Consider the following 16,999-nt stretch of genomic DNA (forward strand, 5'->3'; position numbering starts at 1 on the left):
CTGCAAAATCTGGCTCTTGCTCACTAATACGGACTTCATCCCCATGTTCCAAGGCTCCAACATGCTCTTGTGCCTGGCTCATTATCTAAGCTTCATCATACTCCATCTCAGATCTTAGATCTCGAGTTATTTTACCTTTCTTGGAATTAGAAACAAATTTCTTTGGTGCCATTAAATTTAAGGAATAAGCATGATCAGGCTCCAAATCCAAATGACAGCTTGTTAACTTGAGATTTCACGCATAGAATAGAGTAGAATGGCCTGCAAAATCTGAAAGCCCCAAAAAAATTCAAAGTATCTGACAGGATATTACAACTGCGCCACCTGTGAGCTGATTTTCGAGCAGATTTCAAGGCAAAGGATCTTCAATTGTCTCCAAACCTAGTTCATATGCTCGAAAGGCTGAGGCGACTCCTTGGAAGCAGGCATATCATTATTTGCAGCAGGGAAACCCTAATTCAAAGCAGAAACACAGGCACAGCCATTCGAAAATGCTTATAACTCCTCCACTTAGGCTCCGATGTCCACCAAACTTTAAGAGCAGCTCTATAGAACCTAGAGCGACCAGTTTGGTTCAAGAAGTACAAAAATCAGAGCAGTAATCAGCTAGATTGCGGATATGGTCAATTTCGCGTGCGCCAGTCGAATTTTGAGCAATTTCCTGGTCAAACCTGCACCATTTTGTGTTTCTTGCACATAGAAGTGATCAAAGAAGCAAGAGCTATCCAATAATGCTAAAAGCCCCAAATTCTGAGCACCCTGAAAATTAGGGTCTCTGCACAGTCCGGCACGTGTCAGCAGCTGACTGGGACACCTGACCGTGATGAAATTTTGCACAGAGACACGGATAGGCCTCAAGATGCCATGCTCCAAATTTCAGCAAGTTTGGAGATGATTTGCCCCACAATTTCCCATGAAAAGGGCTCTGATACCAAATGTAACAAGGGCAACTACTAAACTTACTAAACTGTCATTAAACTAGCAGAAAAAGGGGTAGGGTTAGAGACACTCTCACAAGAGAGGGCATCGACTTTCAGCTCCATGGGCCGGCTAGCCATTGCTAGGAGAAGTCCTTCTTGGGACTGGATCAATCACCAAAAGAGAGTAAACTCCAATTTGTATCAATGATCAAAAGGTACTTAGAAGTACAGCTGAAGCCCCTTTTATATTATTGGAAAGTGAGCCAGCAACATTAAATGTTTATGGGATAATTCCAAAGGGCTGCCACATGGCATTGCCTTATTTAAAGTAGCATTTACAGAAGAAAGTAGTAGTTTCCTCTAAAATAACATCCACTGGCCAGGCCCCTTTCAGCCCTATTTCAGGGCCTATTGCAGTCTTGAGTCCTGCCCAATACCTGCACCTGTATGCCTCCATAAGTCCGGCTCTGATCAGGCCTTGACAAGGCACCAACCAGGCTGCCATACCTCCGTACATGTGCCTGCAGCACTCCGTACTGCTGATGATGTCATCGCAGCTTCCCACATCTGTGCAGCCTATTGCAGGCCTCCAAGGCACCCTGCATGCTCCCAGTACCTCTGTATATGTGCTGCCCACATGACAGCCATGATGCTGTCCATGTGGCAGCCCCTCAATACCTCGAAGAACTTTAATTCTATTGGACGTACTTATAACATGCATGTACCCACATGACACTTGTATGTATGCTTGGACAATAGCACTCCTACAAGCTTGCTTGCATGTAGTCACTTGGCAATTTAAAACTCAGTTGGCAGTCCCACAATAGTTTGCATAGTAAGTAAACATACATGCACTCACGGTGTTTGCATGAAGCTTGCTTGTCACACCCACAAAGGTGTAAAGTGAAGACTTTCAGCAGTTACAGCTGCTGATGTAAAATTTTCAAGGCATGCAGCCCAGAAAAGTAAATGCATGTCGCCGTTTCTTCTTCATTTCACCCACACACACGCCACGCCTGGCCCTTGGAGGCCCTGCACACGCCCAACTGAGCCACCAGGCTGCAAAAGCACCCAAATCGCTTCTGATTTCTGAGTCGCACAGCCCTAGAACAGTTTCACGACTGTTCCAGGCTGCTCTATTTGCTGTAAACAGGTGGAAACCAACCCTACTTTACGTGCAGATTTGTATTATGATTGCTTTGTAAGAAATTTGTGTAAGACTTTATCACCTGAGAGACCCAAGGACTTATCTATAGATCTCATTCCAAGGAGTATGCCACCTATGTACCTCCGTAGAGTGTGAGTAAAGCACCATAAGACGAAATTCAGAAGCAAGTTCAAGAATTGTTGGAAAACGGGTTGATAATACCTAGTAGCTCACCTTTGTTTGCTACTTCTTCTATTTGCAAAGAAAGATGGGTCTTGGCGCATGCGTGTGGACTACAGAGCTCTAAATAAGATGGCTATCAAGAATAGGTTTTCAATCCCTCGCAATCGATGAGATTCTTGATAGCTTTGAGGAGAGCATGTCTTTTTAGCTGCATTGATTTGAAGTGTGTATCATTAGGTAAGGATAGCACCTTAGAAATTCATAAACCTGCTTTTCTAATGTCACAGGGTTTTGTATGAATATCTGGTATTACTTTTGGGTTAAGCAATGCTTTCAGCTATCTTTAATCGGATGAGCCAACTCTTTTAGAATATAGGTCCTTTGTGGGAACATTCTTTGAGGATATCATTGTGAAGGGTAACTTAGAAGGATTTGAAGGTTGTGTTGAACCTCCTAAAAGAGAATCGGGTATTCATAAATGCTAAGAAGAGTGAGTTTTTTCTATATGAGATATTGTTTCTTGGACATATAGTAGCTGAAGGAGAAATTAAATTGAATCTACAGAAGTTAAAGGTTATACTTTGTGGCCTGATTTGAAGAGCATACATGAAGTCAGATCTTTATATGAATTCTGATCTTTCCAAAGATTGTGTTCATTGTACATTAGGTTCATCCATCTCTTTGCTCATAAAGCTTCACCTTAGTCCTAGTCTTAGTCATGCAAGATTTGCAAAAACCTTTTGTGGTTCAAGAAGATGCTAGTGGAGGATGTATTTGAGCAAATCTCTTGCAAGAATGTCGAATGTTGTGGCATATGAAAGTAGACGGTTGAAAGATGCCGAGCTCAATTATGTGTGTGAAAAAGAATTACTTGTAGTAACACATGCGCTTTTAGTTTGAAAGCATTATCTTTTGAAAGATGGTTTTCTTATTTAGGCTGTCGGTTAAGGTGCACGCTACTTTTATACATAGCCGTTGGTAAGGGAGTAATACATTCGATGGGTTGCATTAAATTTTCTGATTCAGCACTCATGGTATTAATAAGCTTAGGATGCATGTGCAGGACTACGTGGATCAAGAAGACTTTTTTGTTTTACCTTAGGACCTATTCAATATAGTGTTAGGAATGCCTTGGTTCCACAAAAAGGGGTTCATCTTGTGATGCCAAAGAGAATGCTGTCGGTTAAGGTGCACGCTACTTTTATACATAGCCGTTGGTAAGGGAGTAATAAGTAAGCTCTAAAGTCTATTTTGCAAACATGCTGAATTATGCTAGTGGGTCAATTACTCGAATGCTTAAAGAAGATAAGCCAGAAGGAGATCATGATACAGGTATAGGACTTGGTGCCCAAAGGACTCGTTCGACTCAGTGTTTCTGCCTTTTGCTCCCCAGAAAAAGGATGGGTCATACCAAATGTGTGTAGATTACATAGCTCTCAACAAGATGACCATTAATATCAGGTTCCTCGCATAGACGATGTTTTGGATGGGCTGAAAGGAGCCATGATTTTTCAGTGGGATTGATTTCAAGAGTGGATATCATAAAACACGGATCCATTCTCAAGACATCCATTAGATAGCTTTCCGGACAACGTTTGGCTTATGTGAGTTTCTAGTCATGTTGACAAACGCACCAACAACTTTATAAATTGAATGACGGAAGGCATTTTCAATCCCTACATGCACTTTATGTGTACTTTCTTTGATGATATTCTAGTGTTGTCTAGCTCTGAAGAAGAACATTACAAGCATCTTGCACAGCCTTCCAAGAACTTCGGAATAATAAGATTTATATTAACGGCAAGTTGAGTGAGTTCTTTCTAGACAAAATCTACTGTCTTGGTCATATCAGATGGATCCCGCCAAGATTGAAGCCATATAGAAATGGTAAAACTCAGGTCGGTACATGACGTACACAGTTTCTTGGGACTTTCCTCCTACATGATGCATGCGGAGAGTGTGTGGGAGTTGCTCTTCACCAACATGGTCATTGTGAAAAACCAAGCTTTTCGAGAATGCAAATGTGTGCAATGCATGCAGAATTTGAATGCCAATTGGCCCTCCAATGGGAAAGAGCGCCCTTGTGAGAGTACTTGTTTCTATTTCGACCTACATGCAAGGTGGGAGATAGATGGCGGATGAATGCAATGTGGTAGAGAGAATGCTACGTGAGATTCACAATGAAAGGGTGATACCCTTTCATTAATGTCCCTTGAGATCACTCAAGTTCCATCTTCCCATTTACACCTACTCTTATCCTATGACCCATGCACCTTACATTCAATGCACTCTAATGCACCATTTCCCTTTCCTATTGCCCCTAGGACCTAGACACGTGTGTGCACATCTTTATTACTAATAATTGGCCAATGTTACATAGTTTTGGCGATACTATTTACACCGCTTGATTGATCATAAATACAAACATATAACCACACCATCAAATTGGTGCCTAACTATAATAAGGTTCTAATGACTATTAATTAACTAAATAATCATTTCTTTTGTCATGACATTCATGTTGTGGCCTACAAGAATCGAGACTGTGTGATGCTGAGAGGTATATGGATACTCATGAGAAAGAGATGCTGGCTGTAATTCATGCCCTCACTTTGGAAGCAATATCTTCCTGGAGCTGATTTCACAGTGAAGACAGATCACCAGAGCCTCATGTATTTCTTGACATTGGTAAAGCTCTCCAACAAGCAAATGAGGTGGACAAATTTCTTGCCCATATTTCATTATTAGATTGTCTACACTCCAAGAGCTCGAAACAGAGTAGCGGATGCTTTATCTAGCAGGCACCATGTAAATAACATCACTATAGCCTATCACAGGGACCTCGAGGAAATGAGAGATCTTTATCTACAATATTCCAACTTTGGAGATATCATGAGGAACATTCAGCAAGGAAAATCATCCAGCCAGCATTCACCTAGGAATGGGTACCCCCCAAAAGATGATCACCTTTGTGTGACCCAGAACATGCAAACAAAAGTTTTGGAAGAATGTCATACCCCTATGTGTGCAGGTCATCGGGGTATTTCTTCTACTAACAAAGCTATTGAGAGGTACTTCTTTTGGCCAAGAATGTGGATAGATATCCACAAATTCGAGACTGAATATCTTATATGCCAAAAGGTAAAGTACATAGACAAAATACTCCAAGACTCTTGATGCAGAACTCATGATAGTCACTCACAAGGTTGAAAACCATAAACTCCATCATGCATAGCAAGGACTAGCTACTATGACCTCCCCACTGACGTCATCAGCGCCCAACAGTGGGTGTAGACCATAGTATAAAATATGCTCTCACACATACAAATCCACACACCCACACATACTTGAGCATCCATTTATACAAAGTCTTCATACTAAGTTTCTGTCGGCACTCCGGAGGTGATGCAAACAGGAATGCCTAATGCAGCAGCAGGTAACCTTGGTTTGGGAAATATGCAAAATATGGGTGCTGGTCTAAAAAATACAGCTTTTCCCAATGCTGGTAGTGTGGGAGATAAGAGTGAGTCCTGCTATCCCTTTAGCCGAGGCACCTATATACGATAATTTGGCACCTCAAGGGAAGATGAAGGACTTTAAAGAGGCTGGTGCAGCCGTAAAATTTGATACATTCAGTGGGGTGCAGGATAAACTTAAGGCCTTTAACTTTTTGCAACAGTTTGATGCAACTTACACAGGAGGGAATTTTACAGAGTCATCCCAAAATATGTCAGGCTGCAAGTTTTCTAAAGGGGAATGCACTTCAATGGTGGACCACTATGCTTAAGCAAAACACCGCACCAAACACGTGGGTAGGTTTCAAGCACGTGTTTTCAACTATTGACACGTCCCAGCACTCCTGAAACCCCTGATCTGCAAAACAACCACACACAACATCAGAACTGAGCAGGCTGCTCACCACCCAACCGTGACATCTACGGGATGTGATCCCGAATCAGAAGATGTCCCCTCCGAGCCACGAGCTGAGCTACTGGCACGAACTCCCAATCAGATCCAAACCAGCCTGGTGTCCCATACCACCAGGTGGCGTTGTGAAGCCCTGGATCTGCCACTGGGCCTTGGGCTACGCTAAGATGCAGGCGCGCGTCCGCGACTCAATCCAGGATCAGACCTAGCACCTGGGAACGAGACTTGCTCCCAACTGCACACTGAGAACTGAACCCCCTGGGCCTCTTTTATAGACTCGGGCCCCGGCGCCAAAAATAGCGAAGACCTATAAATAGTTCATACCCTTGCCACTCAACCCGAGAATCAAGCCTGCCTAGCTCTAAGCCTCCTCAGGCTAACCTGAGCTAGTTCTGTGTACCTAGTACACGTCAGATACCAATCCGTGCACATGACATACTCCCCCTCCTCTAAGAACTCACTCCTGAGTTCGCTAAGAAATCTGGAAATGTTCTTTGGAGGTTTGTAATGTCTCCCATGTTGCATCCTCCTCAACACGGTCCTTCCACTTGATCTTGTATTCCGTGATAGTACGATTGCAAATCTGTCTTTCACGAAATTCAAGAATACATTCAGGTTCGTGAGGAATAAAAGTTAAATCTGTAACTTCTATAATCTCATGAGGAGAAACAAGTTGATCATCTGCACCCAATACTTCTTTCAGTCTACTGACATGAAAGACTGGATGTACTTTAACATCAGGAGGTAATTCTAGTCGATATGAAACTGGTCCAATTCTTTTAATGACCTTGAAAGGACCACAGTATCTGGGGGATAATTTCAGAACCAAACCAGTACTTAGGCTCTTGGATTCCTTCGAAATTCTCAAATATACCATCGTTCCTTCAGAGAACTCTCTAGGTGAACGATGTCTATTAGCATAAAATCTGTCCCTATCTTGGGCACTTCTAATAGACTCCTTGGCAAACTGCAACATTTCCTGCATATCTAGCAAGAAGTTCTTAGCAGCATCATTTTGAATCCCTTTTAATCCAACCATAACTGGTGACTTAGGTTGAAACCCGTACATAAGCATAAAGGGACTATAACCCGTACTAGAATGATTTGCACTGTTGTAAGCAAATTCAATCATAGGTAGATAATCTTCCCATGAAGACTGTCTCTTAGATACATATGCCCGAAGCATGTCTTCAACCAACTGGTTGACCTTTTCTGTATTGCCATCGAATTGTGCATGATCCGAGAAACTCATACTTAGAGTAGTTTCCAACTTCTCAAATACAAGTGTCCAGAAGTTACTTGTAAACTTTGAGTCCCTGTCACTGACTATGTCAGGTGGCAAACCATACAGCTTGAACAAGTGGTCCACAAACTCGTGAGCCAACTGAACAGCTGAAATAGTTGTTCTTGTAGGTAAGAATCTAGCCATTTTTGTCAGACGGTCGACTATGACCCAAATAGAGTCATGACCCTTGCCCGTTCGAGGTAAACCAGTAATAAAATCCATGGAAATACTTTCCCATTTATTACCCGAAATCTGTAAAGGCTGTAATAAGCCCGCGCTTCTAAGGCGTTCAGCCTTAGTAACCTGACAAACCCGGCAATCTACTACATAGTTCTCTATAAATGCACGCATCTTAGGTCAATAAAAGGTATGCTTCACAAGAGACAGAGTCCTATGTATACCTGGATGTCCCGCACTAGGAGCATCATGACACTCCCAGAGAATCTTGGATTAAAGGTCCAGAACATCAGGCACACAAATCTTTTCATTCCGAAACAGCAAGCCGTTCCTAATCATCCACTGACCTCCCGCCGCCTGTATCCTAGGTGGCACAATCCCTGAGTCCTGGTCAACCATGGAGCTCCCATCCTGGACTCTCTGCCAAAAAGAACTGAAATGACTATCAGTTGCGTATAGCCCTCTCAAGGATTGAAATAGGTCTGAGGATATTTCCGTAAATGACAAAGCATTTACAAACTTAACTCGACTTAAGGCATCCGCCACACTATTCAACGAACCCTTACGATAACGTATTTCGAAATCAAAATCCTGCATTAATTCTGCCCATCTAGCTTTCCTTCCTCTCAATTCTGAGCCATCACACACATACTTAATTAACTGGTGATCAGTCAATACAAGGAACTTTAAACCATACAAGTAGTGTCTCCAAACCTTAAGAGCATACACTACAGCATAAAGTTCCTTCTCGAGTGTGGGCCAACGATATTAAGTGTCGTCTAGCTTCTTACTCTCGAAAGCTACACGTCTGCCCTCTTGGAATAGAGCTGCCCCAATCGCATAATCACTCGCATCGGCGTCTAAAACATAAGGCCGGGTAGGATCGGGTAATGCAAGAACGGGTGCTTCCTTGATAGAAAACTTCAAGGTTTCAAAAGCCTTGTTCATTGCATCCCAAGAGATCGGCTGGGTAGACCTGCGTGCACGACCTTTCAATATGTTGGTCAAGGGTGCCGTGATATGTGAATAATCACGCACTGACTTCCGAAGAAATACCGTAAATCCTAGGAAAGAACGAAGTTGTTTCACAATCTGAGGGATAGGCCATTCTAAAACCTTCTGGATACGATCCAGATCAATGCTAATACCTTCAGAAGAAATCTTGTGTCCTAAGTAAATGATCTCCTTCATAAAGAAGTCACATTTACTCATCTTGGCATAAAGCTTATGCTGTCTTAGAACAACTAAGACAACCCGGAGGTGTCTATGTGATCCTCAAGCGTTTTACTATATACCAAGATATCATCTAAGAACACTACAACAAATTTGCCCAGAAAATCCCTGAACAAATCGTTCATCATCTGCTGAAAAGTAGCAGGAGCATTGGTCAAACCAAAAGGTAATACGAGGAACTCGTAATGACCATACCTAGTCCGGAATGCGGTCCTATCTATGTGTTTAGCATAGATACGGATTTGGTGATAACCCGTACGCAAATCCATCTTAGTGAAATACTTGGCTCCGGCCAAACGGTCTATCAAATCATCGGAACGAGGTAAAGGATAGCGGTTCTTAATTGTAACTTTATTTAATCGTTTGTAATCTATACACATTCTCCAAAAAGAATCTTTCTTTTTTCTTAAGAGGACAGGTGCACCCCAAGGTGATTTACTTGGGCGGATATAACCCATATTCAGGTAATCCTGAAGCTGGATAGCTAACTCATCCTCCTCTACCTGGCTCATCCTATAAGGTGGTACACTGATAGGTTGAGCCCCTGGGACTAAGTCTATGCGATGATCTACTGCCCGTTCTGGAGGTAAACCTTCCAGCAATTCACGGTGTTCAAACACACTTAATTCATTCTTGTTAATTACTGAAACAACAAATGAAGAAAGTGGAATCAAAACACACTGATAGACATCATAATGAGAATTGTTTAATATATTCCGAAGCTGCATCGCAGATACAATAGGCCCCTGAGAAGGGGGAATTTTATCACACTGAATACAAAATTGGGTGTCCTTATCTACAAACGAAAGCGTATGCTCCGTCCATCCGATCTGAATATTGTGGGTTTTAAACCACTCTATCCCGATCAACAAGTCTACATGCTCTAGATGCATAACATAACATGTGAGAGCTCCCGTGTAGGCCTGAATCCGAATAGGAAGCGCTTCAACCTTGCGATCCCAAAACTGCTTCCCAGCTGGAAGCTGCACCTCGTAGGTGTGGTCGCTAGGTACTGTGGACAGCCCCATCTTCTGCACAAATTTGTAATTAACAAAATTGTGAGAGCTGCCCGGATCAAAGAGAATGTGAACCTGTTGGTCCCTAACTTCTCCATAAACTCGGAAAAGATCATGGGAACCAAACAACGAAGTATTGAAAGTACAATTACAAGAGAGTGGGCAGGTAATGACATTTACTGAAATACCTGTCATTGCGACTTGGTTTGCTCCCTTGGCTGCGGTACGGGGACCCGCCTGGAGCTTCGGTCCTAGCACCAACTTTTGGTTCTTCCGCTTCGGATACTCATTCTTTGTGTGGCCCCGCTCCCCGCAATAGAAACATCGGCCTTCTTTCTTGAGCCTGAGAGTGCGAAGGAAACGGGCCTTACCATTCTTTGCTGGAGTTAAGCTTTTCCTGGAGGCGTTGTCCGTAGACTTCGTCTCCGCAATACCAGTCGTATGCTGAACGAACTTGCGTATGTTCTTTCCACTCGTATCGGTAACTGTGGTTGCCTTGGTACCGGCCATGGTATCATCATATATGCGTGCATATGTCATGGCCTCCTGCAACGTTGTGCACTTGTTGTTTTTTATCTGCAACTTGTAGGAGTCTGGCAAACCATCCACGAAGAAACCTAACAAGGTCACTGGATCCATTTTAGTGGCCCTAGTTTGCAGATCCCTAAATCTTTGAAGATAAACTTCAAAGGTCAAGTTTAATTTTGACATATCGAGGGCCTTGAGCTTGCCAACGATATCGTAGTCATCCTCCTTCTTCAGGAACTCCTTCTTGAAGATCCCCTCAAAATCTGTCCAAGTATCAGGCTTAGGCTGGAGTTCTTTCCACCATAGCAAGGCTTTACCTGGCATAAACCCTGCTGCAAGCTAGATCTTTTTCTCATCTGGATAGGGGTGGAATTGGAAGTGTACCTGCCACTTGTGCAACCAAGTGTCAACTACCTCCTTTGTTCTTGACTTTTGGTCACCCGGAAAAGGATCTGGAGTTATATTCGGGCCTAGCACTGAAGCCATGGCATCCACATGCGTGAGTGCCTGTATAGTGCTAGCCAGAAGAGTGAGAGTTGCTTGTATCCCCTGGAGTTGCTGTGTCAACCCCGATTGATTAGCATTGACTTGCTTGAATTTGCCATCAAGAACAGTCGTAAATTCACTGAAGGCTTTTTTAGTTATCAGGTCGTCATAGAGACCCTGATCCTCCTCTCCCACAGGAGTGTAATCCAAGTCCTGCTCTCCCATGGTGAACTCGGGATTTTGAGCATCAGACATGGCTGAAATCTGATTTGAATACAAACTAAGAGAAATAACTAACTGAAACGAAGCACAGAGGAGGATGGAGCAGAAGAAAACCGTCCCGAATGATGCTGACGTGGCGAATCGGAAGCCCACGAATCTCGAGACCTCTCCGAACCCGCAACCGGATGCGCGAGCTGCTGGAGTAGCTGTACGGTCTGCTGACGCAAGCCGTACGGTCGCTGACGTGGCTGTACGGCTGCTGACCCAGGCCGTACAGATGCTGACGGGGGCCGTACAGATGCTGACGGGGCTGTACAGCGTCCGTACGGTCTGCAGGTACAGATGCGCAGTCGGGGTACGCAGCAGCAGGTGCAGGGCTGACGCAGATATTCCGTACAGTGCTGATGCAGAGCCTTCGAAGGCTGTCGCAGGCTGACGCAGGCAAGGTACGAGTGCTGCAGTCTGCTCGATGCACAGCACCGCTGGCGCAGGCAGGGTTGTATGAGGCAGGCGGGTTCTGAATTCGAGATGATGGCTCGAAGCTCTAGGCTGCTTGTGGGTAGGCTAGTACCCTGCCCCCACCTATATAGGGTGCAGGGCAGCCTTATTTGGAAGCTGAGCTTCCAAAAAAGGCCAAGCCCCTCTAGCTCTGGAGGGGTGCTTTTTCGAAAAAAGCACCCCCCTGCGCAGGCTGCACGCAGCCCTATGCGCAGGCTGTTCGCAGCCTGTTGCGCAGGCTGTACACAGCCTATTGCGCAGGCTGTACTCAGCCTATTGCACAGGCTGACAAGCCTCTCTTTGCCCCTGCCTACTCCGTACCATCACAAGCGCCACTTCCACGCCTCCCTTGCTGCTCTTTTCCGCCCCTCTCTCCTGCTTTTCTGCTCTCTCTCCCCTTCCTCTAGACTTCTCTCACAGGCCTTCAGAGATCTCGATTTTCTCTCTCTCCTATTCTTCTTTCTTTTCCAGATATCTCTCCACCCCTTCTATCCCAGGTAGCCAGCAAAAACGCAGCAACAGATTTCGAAATTTAGGGCATACCTGGAAGAGAAATCCGTCAAAAATTATCGCATCAGAAGTTCCTACCTCAGGAATTGGCTCTGATACCAACTGACACGTCCCAGCACTCCTGAAACCCCTGATCTGCAAAACAACCACACACAACATCAGAACTGAGCAGGCTGCTCACCACCCAACCGTGACATCTACGGGATGTGATCCCAAATCAGAAGATGTCCCCTCCGAGCCACGAGCTGAGCTACTGGCACGAACTCCCAATCAGATCCAAACCAGCTTGGTGTCCCATACCACCAGGTGGCGCTGTGAACCCCTGGATCTGCCAGTGGGCCTTGGGCTACGCTAAGATGCAGGCGCGCGTCCGCGACTCAATCCAGGATCAAACCTAGCACCTGGGAACGAGACTTGCTCCCAACTGCACACTGAGAACTGAACCCCCTGGGCCTCTTTTATAGACTTGGGCCCCGGCGCCAAAAATAGCGAAGACCTATAAATAGTTCATACCCTTGCCACTCAACCCAAGAATCAAGCCTGCCTAGCTCTAAGCCTCCCCAGGCTAACCTGAGCTAGTTCTGTGTACCTAGTACACGTCAGATACCAATCCGTGCACATGACAACTGTGTAGCTTACCACGACTTTTGAAGTGGATATCATGACTGCTTCGCATGAGCTGAATTCCAATAATTGCCGCAAAACACCGCACCAAACACGTGGGTAGGTTTCAAGCACGCGTTTTCAGTTGTGTGGCTTACTACGACTTTTGAAGTGGATATCATGACTGCTTGGCGTGAGCTGAATTCCAATAATTGCCGTAATTTGGAGGAATATAACAGCAAGTTTTGGGCAGCTTTGTTGCTTGCCAACTCCTACCAGATTGTTCCTTTCACGGAGCAAGTTGAGAAATATTGATGTGGGCTGCCCAAGGACTACTGCACAAAGACTAAAGTTTCCAATATGTCTCAGCTTATCGAGAATGCTAGCACGGCATATGCTTTGATGCAAGGGAGGACTTATGGGTTCAAAGGTGGTCAGAAGCATGATACCGATCCCGTGAAGGACGAGAGGAAGAATGGAACTCGCGGGGATAAGTCTGATAGAAAAGCTAATTGTCAAAAGGATGAACATAATTGTTTGTCTCCAAAGGAACGACCCGCTTTATAGGAAGCTGGCAAATGTTTTATTTGCAAAGAGGGACATTGGTCTAGAGATCGTCCCCACCGTAAGAGGAAGGAGCCGGCTAGTGACACGAATGAGCCACGGAATATTCCAAAGGGCAAGAGTTCCTAATTCCACAACAGGTTGTTTACGGCTGGTTTTGTATAATGCTGTATACAGGTACTTGTAAAAAGAATTTTGGATGGCAGAGTCTGTCACTCATTTTGGCATCCGATTTTTTATGATGGATACATGTTATACGGTTTACAGGATGGTGTTTTCCCTGCTACTTTTGGATGCTATTTTTGCCATGAGATTTCGGTAAAATATGCATGTTATTCTTGTCATGAAGATGGGAATGCTCTTTTTTGTCATGTGGTTTCGACAAAAAGAGAATGGATTCCCCTAGACCTTGGTTCCGAATGCGCAATTCCTAGAAGTGGTCTATGTCGTGTATCGTTGGCCACGATGTACGTGTACTAGTCACATTGGGTGTACTAGTCGCTTGGTTTGCAATGTTATATGTATTTTGTTATCTGCAGTTCTACAAATCATATATGCACTGTTGGTCATCTGTTGGCGGCATAATTGGCTGTCCACTCAGATTTGGATTTGATATCTCCGGTACTGCGGAAGTTCATGATGTACCACTAGTGTGGGTCTGAAGAGATGGCCATAGGTGGGTAAAGCATGCATGAACTATCCCTGGTAAGTACGGTTTGAGTATCTATGTGCATGCATTAACTGTTTACATGTACTCATGATGTACCATTGGCAGTGGGTCTTTAGGGATGGTGATACGTGAGCTGGATCGGACATCGTAAGGAGCGTATTGTTTGTAAATGCATGTATGCATGTATGTGGAATGTTTGCTTGTCTTTTGCCTAACAAACATTGTAGTGTTTCCACTTGGTTTTCTTTGGCATGTAATTTTTGGCAATCGAGGACGTTTGCCTTCTTTCAAGAGGGAGGTCTGTCACGAGGACGTGAAATTATGAGACTTTTGATTTGCGACTCCCATAATTTGCGCGTGACTGCCTTGAGCCTCTGCGACACGAGGGTCAAGCCATGGGACGGGACTTGGGGAATTAAAATTCCCTAGTTAAGATCTGCAAGCAAGGATCCCTCTCCTCCTAGGCGGGCAATGAACTTCGTAATCTCATCAATGTAGCGAAAAGATTTTACAATTGCATCCATCCGATGTGAGAGAAAAAGAGAATATGTGCCCAGTTACTAGGCAATTAATTCCTAGGGACAAAGTGTAAAACAGGGGGTCAATACAGCGCTACAATTAAAAATTGATATTTTTAGCACAAGGTTCTAAAAAGAGAGGGAGAGCCCTTCTTTTGGACTCAGAAAGGCCAAAAACAGTTCCAGAAGAGCCAGATCATTAGTTGGGAGCTGTCAGAGCCTGCTAGGTGCTGCTAGAGCCAAATCGTCATCTACCAATAGCTTCCGAAGCCTACCAGGGAAAATCGCCATCAACCAAGGCCAGTTCTAGTGCATCGAGGGTCTACCAGAAGAAATCGCACCTGATCCAGAAGCCAGTTGCAGATTGTGATTTTAGCCAAAGTGTCTCTTCCAGATTGCGATTTCATCTACAGGTCTTCCGGGCTGTGCCAGGTGACTGCATCCAGTTCCAAGGCTGCTCCACGTGTTTTCACGCTGCCCAGGTTGCTACAGAAGATTGCGATTTCGCTTCCAAGCTGTCCGGGTTCTGCAGGAAACTTGCGATTTGATTTTTGGAGCCTTCCGAATGTTGCTACTGATTGGTAACTTTCCAAGCGTGGGTGTTCTCTTCTAAGCTACTTTTGGAGCTGTGCTAGAGCAGAAACATGCAAGATCTAGGGCTTTCCAGTCCCGGTGACCTATCTTCTGTGGATACTCGGTTGTTTTTTGCTTGCTTTTGCTGTTTCCTGGTTGGTTGCTGGCTAGTTATTGCATTTGGGTTTCTTTCCTCGCGAAGAAAGGTTGATTTATGCTGTTGGACAGTGGCCAGAGAGGCTATAGATTGAGGCAACCTATTTAGGAGTGCTTTGTCAATTGATTGCACTAGAGTTTGGCTCTTGAGGGCTTTGTCTTGCAGTTGTTCAACCGTGTCTGGCTGGTTGGGCACTTGGTTATGCAATTGCAGATGTGGCACAAACAGTGGATGCTATTGGGGTCTTTGCTGCATGCTTTGGTTGGCTGAGGATACAGGATTGTCTAGTAATTTGATGCCATTCACCGTTTGGAGTTGGGCAAAAAATTACAAGGTGGGCTGGACGAGGAGTCTGCGGGCGTTGGTTTGCCTGTGGTGCAGCTTCCCAGAGACCTTTGTAATCAGCCGCTTGGCTTCAAATGAATGTTTAATAAATACCGCAAAGGGCGCCAACTTTTGGGGCCAATCAATGTTCTTGTTTCTGAGTAGGAGCACTCTAGCTCCTCTATGATTTAATGTGTGGTGCGTATTTATTTGTCAAATTACTGTGTATGGTGTAATTAAGTGAATCCTACCACCCTTTACATTGTGGAGACTGGTTTCAGGAAGATATACTTCTATCCCAAAGTATGATCATTTCTTCTCCTGGTGTCCATATTGGGCTCTTTGGTCGTTATATCGTGCTGATACCATTCAACTATATGAGCACTCTTCAATGAATGTCTTCCGATACTTTCGAGCTTCTTTGCTTCGGTCTCTACAAGATGCTCACTCCTTTGGAGACCTTCGAGCCTAGTTGGAAGTTTTTTATTACTATTTTTAATAGTGAGTAGTAGCTATAACACGCTGGGACAGCTATGAATGTAAATGATATCTTAATGCAAATTTTCTTTTGCAAAAAAAAACAAGTGTGTCAAAACCACATGCTTTTTGAAGCTTAAAAGTACGTAAGAGAATAGAGGGCTTACAAGCCAAAGTCCTTCGACCACAGTGACTCTATTGACACCGCTTAGTCCAATGTGCCACCTCACAATCCCAAATTCCATTGCTCTACCGAGCATTTGCTACCTATTTTTGCTAATGTCAAGATACATAACTAGAGGTTGGGACAAAATACATAACTAGAGTTACCCGCAACATAGCTCAATTCAATGTGTCACCTCGAAGTCTGCCAACACTGTCACTCCGTTCTGCGTCTGCGACTTGCTTTTTCTTCAATTAAAATACATAACTAGAGCCATCCACAACCTCTGCCCAATTTAGTGTGTCGAGTCTTCCCAGCACAGTTGCTCTGTTGGAAAGGTCACCTCCCCATCTGTAAGCCCCCAAATGAGGAGAGCGTGGGGGAGGGAGACCTAGGGCAGAAGATGCCCAGAGAAGAAAGAGAGAGGGGGCTGCCACATGGGCAGCACCTCACAAGAGAAGAAAGCTGCAAAGGACGGAACCTGTGGAAGGAGCAGAAGGTGGGGACAGCAAGCCCTAGATCTGACCTGGCAGGGCGCGATGACATCAGCAGTGTATGGCGCAGGACACGTGGCTGGGAAGAGGGCCTGGCAGAGGCGCAGATATGGCAGGATGTGCAGGCCCAGATCTGCAGCAGGAACTGTGGCTGTTAGTGGGCAGGAGGCAGGCGTTTTATAGGCTGGAGACCTGCCTTGAAAGGAGGGCCAAAGGACCCTGAAAGTGTGGGCCAAAAGCCATGGGGGGGGTGTGCCCTTTTAGGGCTGGACCAGCCACAGACTGGTCGGCCAGTCTGGTCGGCCAGTCTGTAGCAGGCTGGTC

The 16,999-nt window shown here is 44.8% G+C and overlaps 1 protein-coding gene across 1 annotated transcript in view; it reads right to left on the bottom strand.

The window, feature by feature from the left end:
• LOC147906272 (ribosome biogenesis regulatory protein (RRS1) family protein) overlaps positions 1 to 16,999 on the bottom strand; it is a 39,560-nt gene that overhangs the window by 21,313 nt on the left and 1,248 nt on the right. The window lies entirely within an intron of this gene.

Source organism: Dipteris shenzhenensis, chromosome 1, assembly GCF_047967505.1.
Source record: "Dipteris shenzhenensis isolate YYH24624 ecotype China chromosome 1, Dip_SZ_1.0, whole genome shotgun sequence".
NCBI lineage: Eukaryota > Viridiplantae > Streptophyta > Polypodiopsida > Gleicheniales > Dipteridaceae > Dipteris > Dipteris shenzhenensis.